This window comes from Schistocerca piceifrons, chromosome 3 (genome assembly GCF_021461385.2).
Source record: "Schistocerca piceifrons isolate TAMUIC-IGC-003096 chromosome 3, iqSchPice1.1, whole genome shotgun sequence".
NCBI classification, from domain to species: Eukaryota; Metazoa; Arthropoda; class Insecta; order Orthoptera; family Acrididae; genus Schistocerca; species Schistocerca piceifrons.
Window position 1 is genome coordinate 171,304,011 of NC_060140.1, and position 12,212 is coordinate 171,316,222.

The 12,212-nt window shown below is 45.2% G+C and overlaps 1 pseudogene; it reads left to right on the top strand.

Annotated features, from left to right (window-relative positions):
* The first annotated feature begins 4,158 nt into the window (after window positions 1–4,158).
* LOC124790259 lies at window positions 4,159–4,275 on the top strand (annotated as a pseudogene).
* The last annotated feature ends 7,937 nt before the right edge of the window (window positions 4,276–12,212 follow it).

Below are 12,212 nucleotides of genomic sequence, written 5' to 3' on the forward strand. Positions count from 1 at the left end.
GGGCACGGAGATGCTGTGTACTCATGTGGAACAGCGTTGTCAGTACATAAGAGTACGGAGTTTGAAAAGGGTCTCATTGTGGATCACCATTTGGCCGGTCCGTTGAATGGCACAATCCGACGATTTGTGGCACTTTCGGATGTGACAGTGGCCCGATGTCACACTGCATGGGAACTTGAGGATAGACATGCGCGTCGCAGCGTTCTGATCGACCACGTCTGACCACCATAAGGGAGGGAAGATCGTCATGTTGTCGACCAAGCGCATCTAACCCCTTCACGTCTATGCCTGCCGTCAGAGAACAAATAATGAACTTCCTGCGATATTCTGCACCACTGATTGGAGATTAACAGCAGCCAGACTGCGGAATTACCATCCCATGTGTGCGCTGTCACTAAAACTACAACACAAACGACTGCGTTTGAATTGGTCCTGACTGGGAAGCATGTACTCCTGATGTGTGCCGTGGCATTGTGTTCAGTGATGAATCGTGGCTCTTCACCACTTGTCATTGTCGGTCAATTTCATGGTGACATGGAGGAGGTTATATAAATGACACCACGGATTCATATAATTGATTAGCGTAGATGGAAAATGGATCCATCTTCTTCAATTCTGATGCACAAGTACGTCTGACCTCCATCGGTAATGTCTAGCGAGTATGGAGGAAATTTACTGGCATTACTAAGTTCCTGCCATGAGCAGCAGCAGCAGCGCGTATCGATAAGTGAACTGTCATAAGATCTTTGGAGCGACTGATAGTATTTCTAGGTCGTCGTATGTCTGGCAGTCAGTTGGAAACAGACCAGCAGCAGTGAAGTCGGGGACAGAGCACCGGTGAGGCGCGGACAGCCAATAATCGCCGACTGCTAGCGACACACTTGTACTGTCCGACTGAAGAAGACTGAAACGACAACGACCGTTGGTTGGTCGTTCGTCGGTCATCTCATCGCCGACGTGTATTTGGTATTCTTACTGCTTCTGGGCCCCTTCAATTGGTCATCTTGCGGGGCTTGGGTCGATCCTTTCCTGGTGCAGGGATGTCAGTTAACCAGTGGGTGTGTTTCCTTTGAATGGTTTGGTCCGAACCAGTATTTCCGTCGTCGTGTGTCTAGAGCTCAGTCGGTACGTAGAAGTCAGTTGGAAACGGGCCAGCAGTGCAGTCGGGACGCAACAGCAGTGAAGTCAGGGACGGAGCGCTGGTGAGGCACCGACAGCCAGTGTTCGCCGACCGCTGGCGACACACATGAACTGTTCAGCGGAGGGAGATTGGAGCGGGATGACCGTTGGTTGGTCGTTCGGTTGGTTGTCTCATTAGCTGACGTATATTTGGTCTTCACCGTTTCCGGGCCTGGGCAGTTGTTCGGTTGGCAATTAGCACGGCGCGTAGTTTGGCCGGGCCCGCTTGCGGCTTCTATGTGGTGTCGGAGTGTGTGGTGATGTTCCCGTTGCTACGAGGTTCGTGGCTCACCGATCCTGGACATGAAAGTTGAGTTTTGATAATCTACCAGCAAGTCAGGACTGTTCACATTGTGCCATTTGGAGTTCGTTGTCGGCTGTTGGGCTATTCCCGCGAGCAAAAACATGTGTTTTCAAGTTGGCAAGTTTTAGCGGAATCTTCTGCCTTGTGGCCGTTAATGTTCCGATTACCTGTCCTTGCCGTTGACGTTAAGTCAGGCAGTGTATTTTCCTCATCGTGTTGCCACTGTCCAGCATAGTGTTTAGTTTGACAGCTCAATGTATAATTGGTTGTGGGCGGCAATACCTTCTACGCGGTTCCATTGAACTCCCTGTTGTGTGCTGGTTGGGTGAAGCGGAGATTAGTCGATGGGTCCGTTGACTGTCTGTCAGTTGGGTTGTCGTCCGATCGACAATGGTTGGGCCGACTGCCTGTCTCACCTAAGCGAGCGTTAGTGTTTGAATTCCAGGCCGGCCTTTGGAACTTCTGAGCGCCCTTGGGTGTGCTGCCTTTTCTTGCTTGATCTTGTTGTTTGTAATTGTATAGCTTCTAGCCGATTTTTAGATTGAGGTTGTTTTGCCCTTAAGGCGTTAGATGGCTTGGGCCTTCAGCCTAATTTAAGAACTGTTTTACGTGAAGCCTTTGACTTTTTTTTTTAAATTAATGTTATTGAGTCTTAAGTGTTGGGCCTTCAGCCAATTTTGAATTTAAGTTGTTTGCTGTTAAAGTGTCAGATTCTTTGGGCCTTCAGTCTAATTAAGGAACTGTTTTAAGATAAGGCTTTGCCTTTTAAATTTATGATTTTGGTTGAGCTTTAAGTTATTGGCTTTCAGCTGTTTTTAAATTAAAGTGATCTTACCCTTAAGGCATCAGATTGTATAGCGGATTGAGCCGCTAATTAAAAAAGTTAAGCTGTATTTTCTTTTATTTTTAAATAAAAATTTTTCTTGGCTCTTGTAATGTTTGATCAAATAAAAGGTTATATGTTCGAGTGTAACTGACCGTCGCTTATTTTGGTCCCTTTCCACAACTTAAACTACCTGTCCTGTCCTGCAGCTTTAGCAGGGCGTCTCACAGATCTTTACAATGAACTTGACTACTATTTTTGGTTATTAATCTTTGGCCCTTTGAGGTTGCTATCATCGACATTGTGTCATTATTCAAAGAGAACTACTCAAAAAAAGTTTTGAATTACCTGTATTATTGTTAACAGGTGCCAGGAGCAGGTAATCAATTAATTCTCTATCTGCACTAGCGTGGAACATGGCAAGGGCCGGGTACTGAACATTTGACTCGGCGACGGTGACCCCAGTTATACAATACACTGCCGGAAAAAAATTGTTACACCGGAAAAGACAACATCGATTTTGATCAGCGACGCCATATTCCACCTGGGAGATACTAGATTCACTAACAATGGTTTCATCGTCTTCTGACAACAGACAGGGTAGTGACATAGTTACCAGAGTGCCATCTGCGTCTACCTTTTAATAGGGAATGCTCACAGCCAGAAGGCTCAGTGTCGTGCAAACCTGTGAAGCAAACAGGCAACCATGGCGTAGAGACGCACTCGTGCTTCCTACAGCCAACTAAGCGAGTTTGAAAGGGGTCCGATTATGGCCTTCCCAGTGGCGGGATGGACCTTTCGGAGAATTGCCACACTTGCTGCGTCACTTGTGCAACAATGCTGGTGCCAGTGGTTGCGTGAATATTCTCACACCCGTAGACGATGTTCTAGACGTGCATGCAGCATAGACGCCCGCTCGAATAGTCATGATTTAAAGGCGAATCGTACAGCTACCAAAGCACAGATTGCTTCTGAGCACAGACGTATCAACACGGGTTGCGAACCGCTTATCGGCACACTTCTAGCCCATCTTACATTCATACCAGAGCATCGACGTGCACAGCTCGGAAGGTGCCGTCAGAGAATCTCTTGGAAGATGGAATGGCCTGCTGTTGTCCTCAGCGACAAAAGCAGATTGTACCTGCACGCAAGTAGTGGTCGTTTGGGCTTACGACGTAGACCTGGTGAGTATTGTCACGTAGAGTCCATTCGTCCAAGACACATTAGCCCAGCAGCAGGCCTTATTGTCTGGGGTGCAATTTTGACACAAATTTCGTTCATCTTTGATGTTTCTGGAGGGGAAGCTAACCAGGGCTCAGAATGTCGTTAGACCCGTTCTTTTGCGCTGTTCTTGCAACGGAAAGGCGATGTGTTGTCGCATCAGGATGATGCTTGCCCACACGCTGCCAGTGAAACTAAAGGTGCTCTGAAGATGTGCAGCAACTTCCTGGTGAGCACGATCTCTGGACTCATCTCTGCTCCGGCACGAGTGGGATGTGATGCAACGAGAAGTAATTCATGCGACTCAGCAATCAACAACTTTTACAGTACTACGTGAACAGGTCGAAGAGGGATGGCATAGTGCATCCCGAAAGAGCCTATCGCCACCTATTCGGTCGACTGGATGCCAGAGTCAGCACCTGCATTGCCGCCCGTGGAGGCTGCACCACACACTGACACTGATGTTTCACCATGGGTCAATACTTGGTACCTCAGAACCGCTTGTGCTATTGATGTGTAAATGTAATGTTTCCTGTACTCCATATGCTCTGTTGCAACAAGAAGTCTTGAGTGAATTGGAAACTGCTAAAAGCATATACTAATTTTTTTCTTTTTGCAGCAGTGTATAATAGCCAACGGCCTTGCCGCAGTGGTAACACTGGTTCCCGTCATATCACCGAAGTTAAGCGCTGTTGGGCTGGGCTAGCACTTGGATGGGTGACCATCCGGTCTGCTAGCGCTGTTGGCAAGTGGATGCACTCAGCTCTTGTGAAGCTAACTGAGGAGCTGCTTGACTGAGAAGTAGCGGCTCTGGTCTCGGAAACTGACATACGGCCGGGAGAGTGGTGTGCTGACCACATGCCCCTCCATATCTGCACTCAGTGACCCCTGTGGTCTAAGGATGACATATCGGCCGGTCGGTATCGTTAGGCCTTCCAAGGCCTGTTCGGACGGAGTTAAGTTTAGCTTAGTTTTAGCAGTGTATAATAGCCACTACAGCCTCTTGGCATAAATCATTGACACACGCACAAACCAACCCACCCACCCACACACACACACACACACACACACACACACACACACACACACACACTACCTGACCAAATGTATTCGGACACTTGTTTGTAATGAGGAACTGACTACTTTATGTTACGGGGGCGGACCTGCCACTGTAATTAATGGTGTTAATAGAGAAGAAATAACAGCAGAGAGGGTCCGTCAGGAGAGCTCGTGACTTCGAACGAGGACTGTTCGTTGGAAGTCACTTGAGTAAAAATCCGTCAGAGACAGTTTACGCCTTCCACATCTGCCCGAGCAGACTGAGTGATCGTTAAATGCAAACGCGAAGGAAGAACCAAAGCTGAATCAAGACCATCTCAACCTCATGTACTGACGAACATGGACCATCGGTCATTTCGAAGGGTGGCTGCAAAACATCGTGTGAAATCAGCGAAATGAATCGTTTGTGAGTTCAGAAGTGCGACCGGCAATCCAGCTGGCTCAGTGACTCTGGACAGGAACTTAAAAAGAATGGAGTCCATTCGTCCAGCAGCTCCTCCTGAAGCCACACATTTCGTAAGTAAGTTCCAAGCAACGCTTGATGTGCTGTACAGTACGACGCCACTGGACAGCGGATGATGGGAACGAGGCATTTGGAGTAATGAACCACGCTGTACCCTGTGTCATTCCAAGGGAGGGTTTGGATTTGGCGAATGCTTGGAGAACGTTAGGTGCCATCACATGTAGTGCCAAAAGTGAAGTACGGAAGAGGTGGTGCTATGGGATTGGAGAGTTTCTCATTGTTCAGGTGTGATCTCCTTACTGCGCTTAAGAACACGCTAAATTTGGAATGATAGAACACATTTTACGGCACTATGCTCTGCGTACAGTTGAGGAGCAGTTCGGACAATTCAGCCTGTCAAAATGCAACGTCTGTGAGGCAGTGGTTTAGGGACAATATTACTGAAATGTACTGAGCTGTCCAGCGTTGCAACCTGAACCCAATCGACCTTGTGTGGGATGAGTTAGAATGTCGACTTCGCTCAAGACCCGAACGTCCAACGTCACTACCTCCTCTAGTTTCCGCTCTTAAGGAAGAATAGGCTGTCATTCCTCCGCAGAAATTCAGACACATCACTGAAATTATCTCCTACAAGTGTTCAACCAGTCGTAAACACGAACCGTAGACACCCCCCCCCCCCCATTAATGTCCAGTGATAGTTGTCTGGATACTTCTAACAAGATCGTGTACATTCGGACACAATCACAAAATAGCAATGAAAATATTTCTCCGAGAGCCGATGCAGTCTCCTTAAATTTCCTTTCCCCAGAACTCGCTTTGCCAGAAAACATCTATTTTGTACACCTATTAATTCTCCTTATATCTGTCACTATCATTATTGTCATTACTACTGTTATTATTTTTATTACTAATATCACTATTAGTGGCAGCAGCTGCAGTAGTACAAGCAAGTGCTTCCAGTATCAACTGTGTCAGTTAATGGTCACTATAATTTACTCACACTGCCATTTCAGAGCCGTCCGCTATGGCCGAGTGGTTCTAGACGCTTCAGTCCGGAGCCGCGTGACTGCTACGGTCCCAGGTTCGAATCCTGCCTCGGACATGGATGTGTGTGACGTCCTTAGGTTAGTTAGGTTTAAATAGTTCTAAGTCTAGGGGCTGATGACCTCAGATGTTAAGTCTCATAGTGCTTAGAGCCATTTTAACCATTTTTTGAGCCATTTCAGGCGCTCAAATGATTTTGATCTTAGTTGTTACATTAACATTGTTATTACTTAGGTAATTGTGATATAAAAAAGGTACTGTACATGTAAACCCTCGCCCAGTGTAAAAGAGCACCTGATGGCCCTAATCAGATCATGTATGATAAATAAATATAACAAATGAAAATAGTTCCAGTCCACAGTTTCGACCAAGGGTTTCCAAAAAGTTCCCCCTGGTTATCAGCTGAACGCTAGAACAGGAAATTCTCTTCTAACCATTCCCTTCCCAACAGCTCCCAGGTTACTTTGACGGCTTTCATGGGTAGGGAATGAAAGAGATAACAAAGGATAAACCCAAAAAAATTGTGTATGTGTAACACGAAAAACTGTCCGTTTTCTCGAGATGTTTTTCATCGTAATGTACTTCGGGAAAAACTGCATAATCGCAAAAAAATAGTCTTTTGTACTGTTCATAATATTGTAATATACGCCGTACCTGAGACGTGGTTACTGGCAAAAAAAAAACAAAAAAAAAACGGTTCTTTTCCTGGTTTTAATGATATTCGACGCGACGAGCATGATGGACTCTCAGGGATTTTCTTCCTATTTTCAGTCGACAGTTTAGAAACTTGAGACATTACGCTGATTACCCAATGCTTTCCACAAATATTCCACTGCTGTTTTCTAGGTACTATGGCGACAATGCTTTTTTTTCTGGAAGAGTGATACTACGCCTACCATTTCATAGATGGTTGTACAACAAATAAAATTAGCTTTTTTTGGTATTCTTCCCACTTATTTTAAACACCATCGTATGGAGGGAGAAAAAACAGAACAGTGATACAACATAAACTGGAGGTTTCTTGAACATGTTGCTAGAGATGCGAGTATTCTAACGCCATATGAAAAAAAGAGATTTTTCACTTATAACTAGATAAAGTAGAAAGGTAGGCGGCTAAAAGAATCTGAGCCACTGCATCAATGATGGTGCATTTAGCAAATGGGGAAGAGGATGACAAATGATGGGATACGTACATAGATCTTTGCCGCTGCTGAGTATGGGATATAGTTAATGATTAAGTGGTTGGCGAAAGAAAGACGTTAGTGGAGAACGGGATCGACCAATTCAAAATATCAGTGACTGAACACGTTATATTGCAAGTATGAACACGTACGATGAATTGTGTTTATGAATACAGCCCACAACGAAACCCTTAACGCAGCTCTCGCGGAAACAGACGAGATGTGATCAAAAAGTGACTGAAATTTTTTAATTTCATGGGCTTTATACATCCAGCTTTCAAATTTTTTGTGCTATTGGTACACATGTTCCTGATGACTGTTTGCATTTTCAGTTGTTTTGAAGATTTAGTTTGTTGTTGACAGTCGGAAAGGTTATACGTATATTCGAGAGCTAGGCGAAATTTTACTTTCGGTAAAGATGGACCAAAGAATTTACTTTAATTTTTTCTTGAAAAGTAGAACAAAGTGCAGCACAGCATTTGGAAAGTTGATTGTGGCTTTTGGCGAATTTACTACGAGGAAGACAGTAGTTTGCGAGTGATACAAACGTTTCAAAGAGGGCCGATAAGGCATTGAAGACGACAACCGCGCTGGACGCCCTAGCACATCAATTACTGGCGACAATTTGGAAGAAGCAAAAAAAATGTTCGGGAAAATGGCTCAATCACCATCAGAGAGGTTGCTGATGATGTCGGCATATCCTTTGGTTTATACCAAGCAGTTTTAGTCGGATTTTTAGGGCATGAACATGTAGCAGTAAAGTTTGTTCGAAATTGTTGAATGTCTACCAAAAATGACGTCACATAGACATTGTTCAGGAATTGCTGTATGAAGTCGACAATGATCCAGAATTTCTAGAGAAGGTTATAACAGGTGACGAAACATGGATATACGGGTATGTCGTCGAAACCAAGTTCGATCACATGTGAAGGTTATTCTCACTGTTTTCTTCCATTACAATGGGATAGTACATCATAAGTTCCTGGCTTCTGGTCATACGGCCAATAAGAATACTACCTGGCAATCCGTTTGCATGAAGGAGCTCGAAGTAAACGACCAGAACTGTGGCAAAACGACTCCAGCTAATACATCGATACCTGTTCGTGATTTTTTGGCAAAAAAAAAAAAAAGTTACGTTGCCTCTGTCTCCGTACTCGCTGGACGCGACCCCTTGCGACTTTTTTTTGTTCCAGAGACTGATGAGAACTTCGAAAGGACGTCGGAGGAACTTAACGCCGTAACGAAAAGTGAGTGTCAGAAGAGCTTCCAATATTGGAAGGACCGCTTGCACAAGTGCATTATATCTGAGGGGGTTACTTTGAAGGTGACAAAGTTGATGTCGTCGGATAAACAAAGATTTTTTTAAGAAAAAACGAAATTTGCTGTTACTTTTTGATCTCAGCTGTAAGGCTGGAGGAAAGCTAAGGACACGGAGCAGTCCGAGGATGCCACGAGCGGTTCCAGAACGTAGGCCGCTGTCCGCGCAGCGCTGGTAATCGCCGTGCCCGACCAGAAACGGGGAAAGTTTCATTAGCTGGCAGCACGATATGCCCGTTTACGTACCAAGTTGCTGTCGTTTGCCCGTGCAGGGCCTTCCGACCAACTGCTCGTCGCCTCGCCAAGGAGTTCTTCCAGCGTTTTCTCTCTCACTTACAGCTGCGGCACCTGCTGGAGCCATCAGTATTCGCACTCGCGGACAACGTGCTGGAATAAATATTGTAATGGTTCACGCAGCTGCTGGATCCTATACTGAAATACAAGTACTGCTACTATCACCTACTTCAAAAGCAAGGCGCCAGTAAGTACCGCCCGTATTGTTTGAATAGTGAAAGTGGAAAACTTTCAGACACAATTTTTTCGCAAAACGTATTTCCTGTGCAAATGTGTTCTAGGTTTGTTGCGTGTTCCTAGACTTGATCCAGGTGCTAAGCTGTGCTGAGTAAATCATGCGTTAGTGTATGGCTCATGGTCTTTGTGCAAGGCTGGAGTTCTAAAATTTAAAAGATGTTCAAAAATGGTTCAAATGGCTCTGAGCACTATGGGACTTAACATCTAAGGTCATCAGTCCCTAGAACTTAGACCTACTTAAACCTACCTAACCTAAGGACATCACGGACATCCGTGCCCGAGGCAGAATTCGAACCTGCGACCGTAGCGGTCGCGCGGTTCCAGACTGAAGCGCCGAGAACCGCTCGGCCACACCGGCCGGCTTAAAAGATGTGAGAAGCAGCTTCTGTTGACTACAGTTCACTGGTTACGAGGAGCGTTTAATAAGTAATGCAATACATTTTTTTTCTGAAAACAGATTGGATTTATTCAGGATGCCAATAAGCCACATTATTCCCTTCTCTTTTGACTACAAAATCATATTTTGAGACAAAATCTCCCTTCAACTTGACAGCCAGCTTACTGAGAGGGCATGTATGCCCACGTGGTATAACTCTACCGACCGACATCTTGCTGCATCATTAACCTCCTCATCATCCTCGTACTGCTTCCCGCAGAGTGCACCCTTCATGGGCCAAACTCTTTAACTTTATGTCTTCTGCTAGGCGGTGAGGAACCCAGCGGGCATACACCTCTGAGTACCCCAACTGGTGGACGTGTGTGTCAGCAGTTCCAACAGCGACGCCCAGTTGTGCAGCCAGATGTCTAACTATGATCCGTCGATCACCTCGAACGAGAGTGTCAGCACGTTCCAACACTGCAGGTGTCACAACTGTGTGCGACCGGCCGGCGCGAGGGAGATCGGACGAGTTCGCGCGACCTCGTTGCACTGATGACAAACGTCTCGTCCAACGGCTCACCGTGCTTTTGTTCACAACCAGGTCTTCGTAGATATTCTACAAGCGCATATAAATAACTGCGACGCTTTGGTTTTCCTCCAAAAGAAACTCAATGACAGCTCTGTGCTTGGAATGCTTCTTCGTTGTAGACTCTGTTTCGAATTCTACTTATAGAGCCACCTCCTATTGGAACTTCACGAGGCTATAGAGGCTGAAGCGGTTCCCACAAAAAAATTCCACATTTTTTCAACTGAAGTTGTCCGGGAAAAAAAATATGTTGCGTTACATATTGAACGCAACGGCCTTGCCTCAGTGGATACATCGGTTCCCGTGAAATCACCGAATTTAAGTGCTGTCCGGCGTGGTCGGCACTTGGATGGATGACTATCCAGGCCGCCATGCGCTGTTGGCGTTTTTCGGGGTGCACTCAGCCTCGTGATGCCAATTGAGGAGCTACTCGACCGAATAGTAGCGGCTTCGGTCAAGAATACCATCAGAACGACCGGGAGAGCGGTGTGCTGACCCCACGCCCCTCCTATCCGCATCCTCCACTGAGAATGACACGTCGGTCGGATGGTCCTGGTAGGCCACTCGTGGCCTGAAGACGGAGCGCTTTACATATTGAACGCCCCTCGTATAAACCGAATGCTGTATTTCAGTACTTGTATTATCTCAAATAAAACGTAGTACTTCAGTATTAATGTGCCTTGGAAACAAAACTTTCTTTCTGCTATTTTGTCGAAAACTGATATTTTTGGTACCATGGCTGCGGAGAAAATACAAACCGATTCTTGCAAAGAAGAGAACAGCAACTATGCTCGTTGTTAATGCTGTTTATTTACACAAATAAAGCCGTTGTTTCGAGCTGTCAGGTTCATCTTCAGACAACTGTTCATGTAGTATAAACGCGAGCAGCCGTCTGAAGGTGAACCTGTCGATTGGAGACCGGTAACAGTGCTGTTCTGTGCAAATAAATATCATTATTAACAGTGACTGGTTGCTGTTTTCTTTTTTGCAAGAATCAGCTTTTAACAAGTTTCTTATTAACACTTAGAACCAGTCAGGTTGCTAGTACAGCAACGGAGTATTTATTTTCTAATTTGCCACTGCAGTTTTGGCGATGATGTAGCGAAGAGTATAATTCTGTGGTATTAGAACACCTTCTCAATTTTTTGGATACAAATCAGTTACTAACAAACAGTGGTACATTGTTTTGACATTCTCCTGACAAATGCCAGAAGTGGCACTTAGAACATTTGCACACAACAGTATGACAATAAGTCTCAACGATTAAAATACTGGAATATTTTATTCGTAATACAAATATTTTGTTCACCTTTAGAACTATTAAATGCCTTGTAACCATAAATAACAATTGAAATCTTTAGTTACAGGCCACATCTCATCTACATATATGGAGTGGGTCACGTAAGATCCCGTTTATTTCGTGAACGGTCCCAAGTATCGAAATGCCGTTTTCGACAAATGATAACACGGTACGGGACATGTACTTTGGTATATATAAAGAATCTTAACTCTTCTGCCGATCGAGATACTAAAGGAGGTATAATTTTTTAAAATAAAATGATGTACCTTTTTTAGCGTAATTCGAAAGCTCTTGAAAAAACGAGTACAGTGATACAACGCTTGTTAATGTTGAGGTTGAAACCCTTTGAAAAAGAATCTAAGGAATATTCTAAAAATTGTCAGCACGCCGCGGATACCGCTTTGTTGCAACCACGCTCTTGCCAGGCTCTGTCGTTATGTCAAACCTTTCGACTGTTTACTCCTGCGGAACTAGCAGGAAATGTGACGTCTATAGGCAGGTCATTTCTGCTTCAACATTCTTTGCTTACAGACACATTCAAGGTTGAGGAAGTTAAGCACGGTACTTTTATACGGCGAATGGTGGTACGAGTGATATTGCCAAGGGATGTCGGGTCACCTAACGGAGTGTCATTCTTACTGAGCATCCCTTTGATTTCTTTCTCTGAGGAGCACTGAAACATGCAGTTCATGATGAAGTGCGCCAGCCGAGGTGGCCGAGCGGTTCTAGGCGCTACAGTCTGGAACCGCACAACCTCTGCGGTCGCAGGTTCGAATCCTGTCTCGGGCATGGATGTGTGTGATGTCCTTAGGTTAGTTAGGTTTA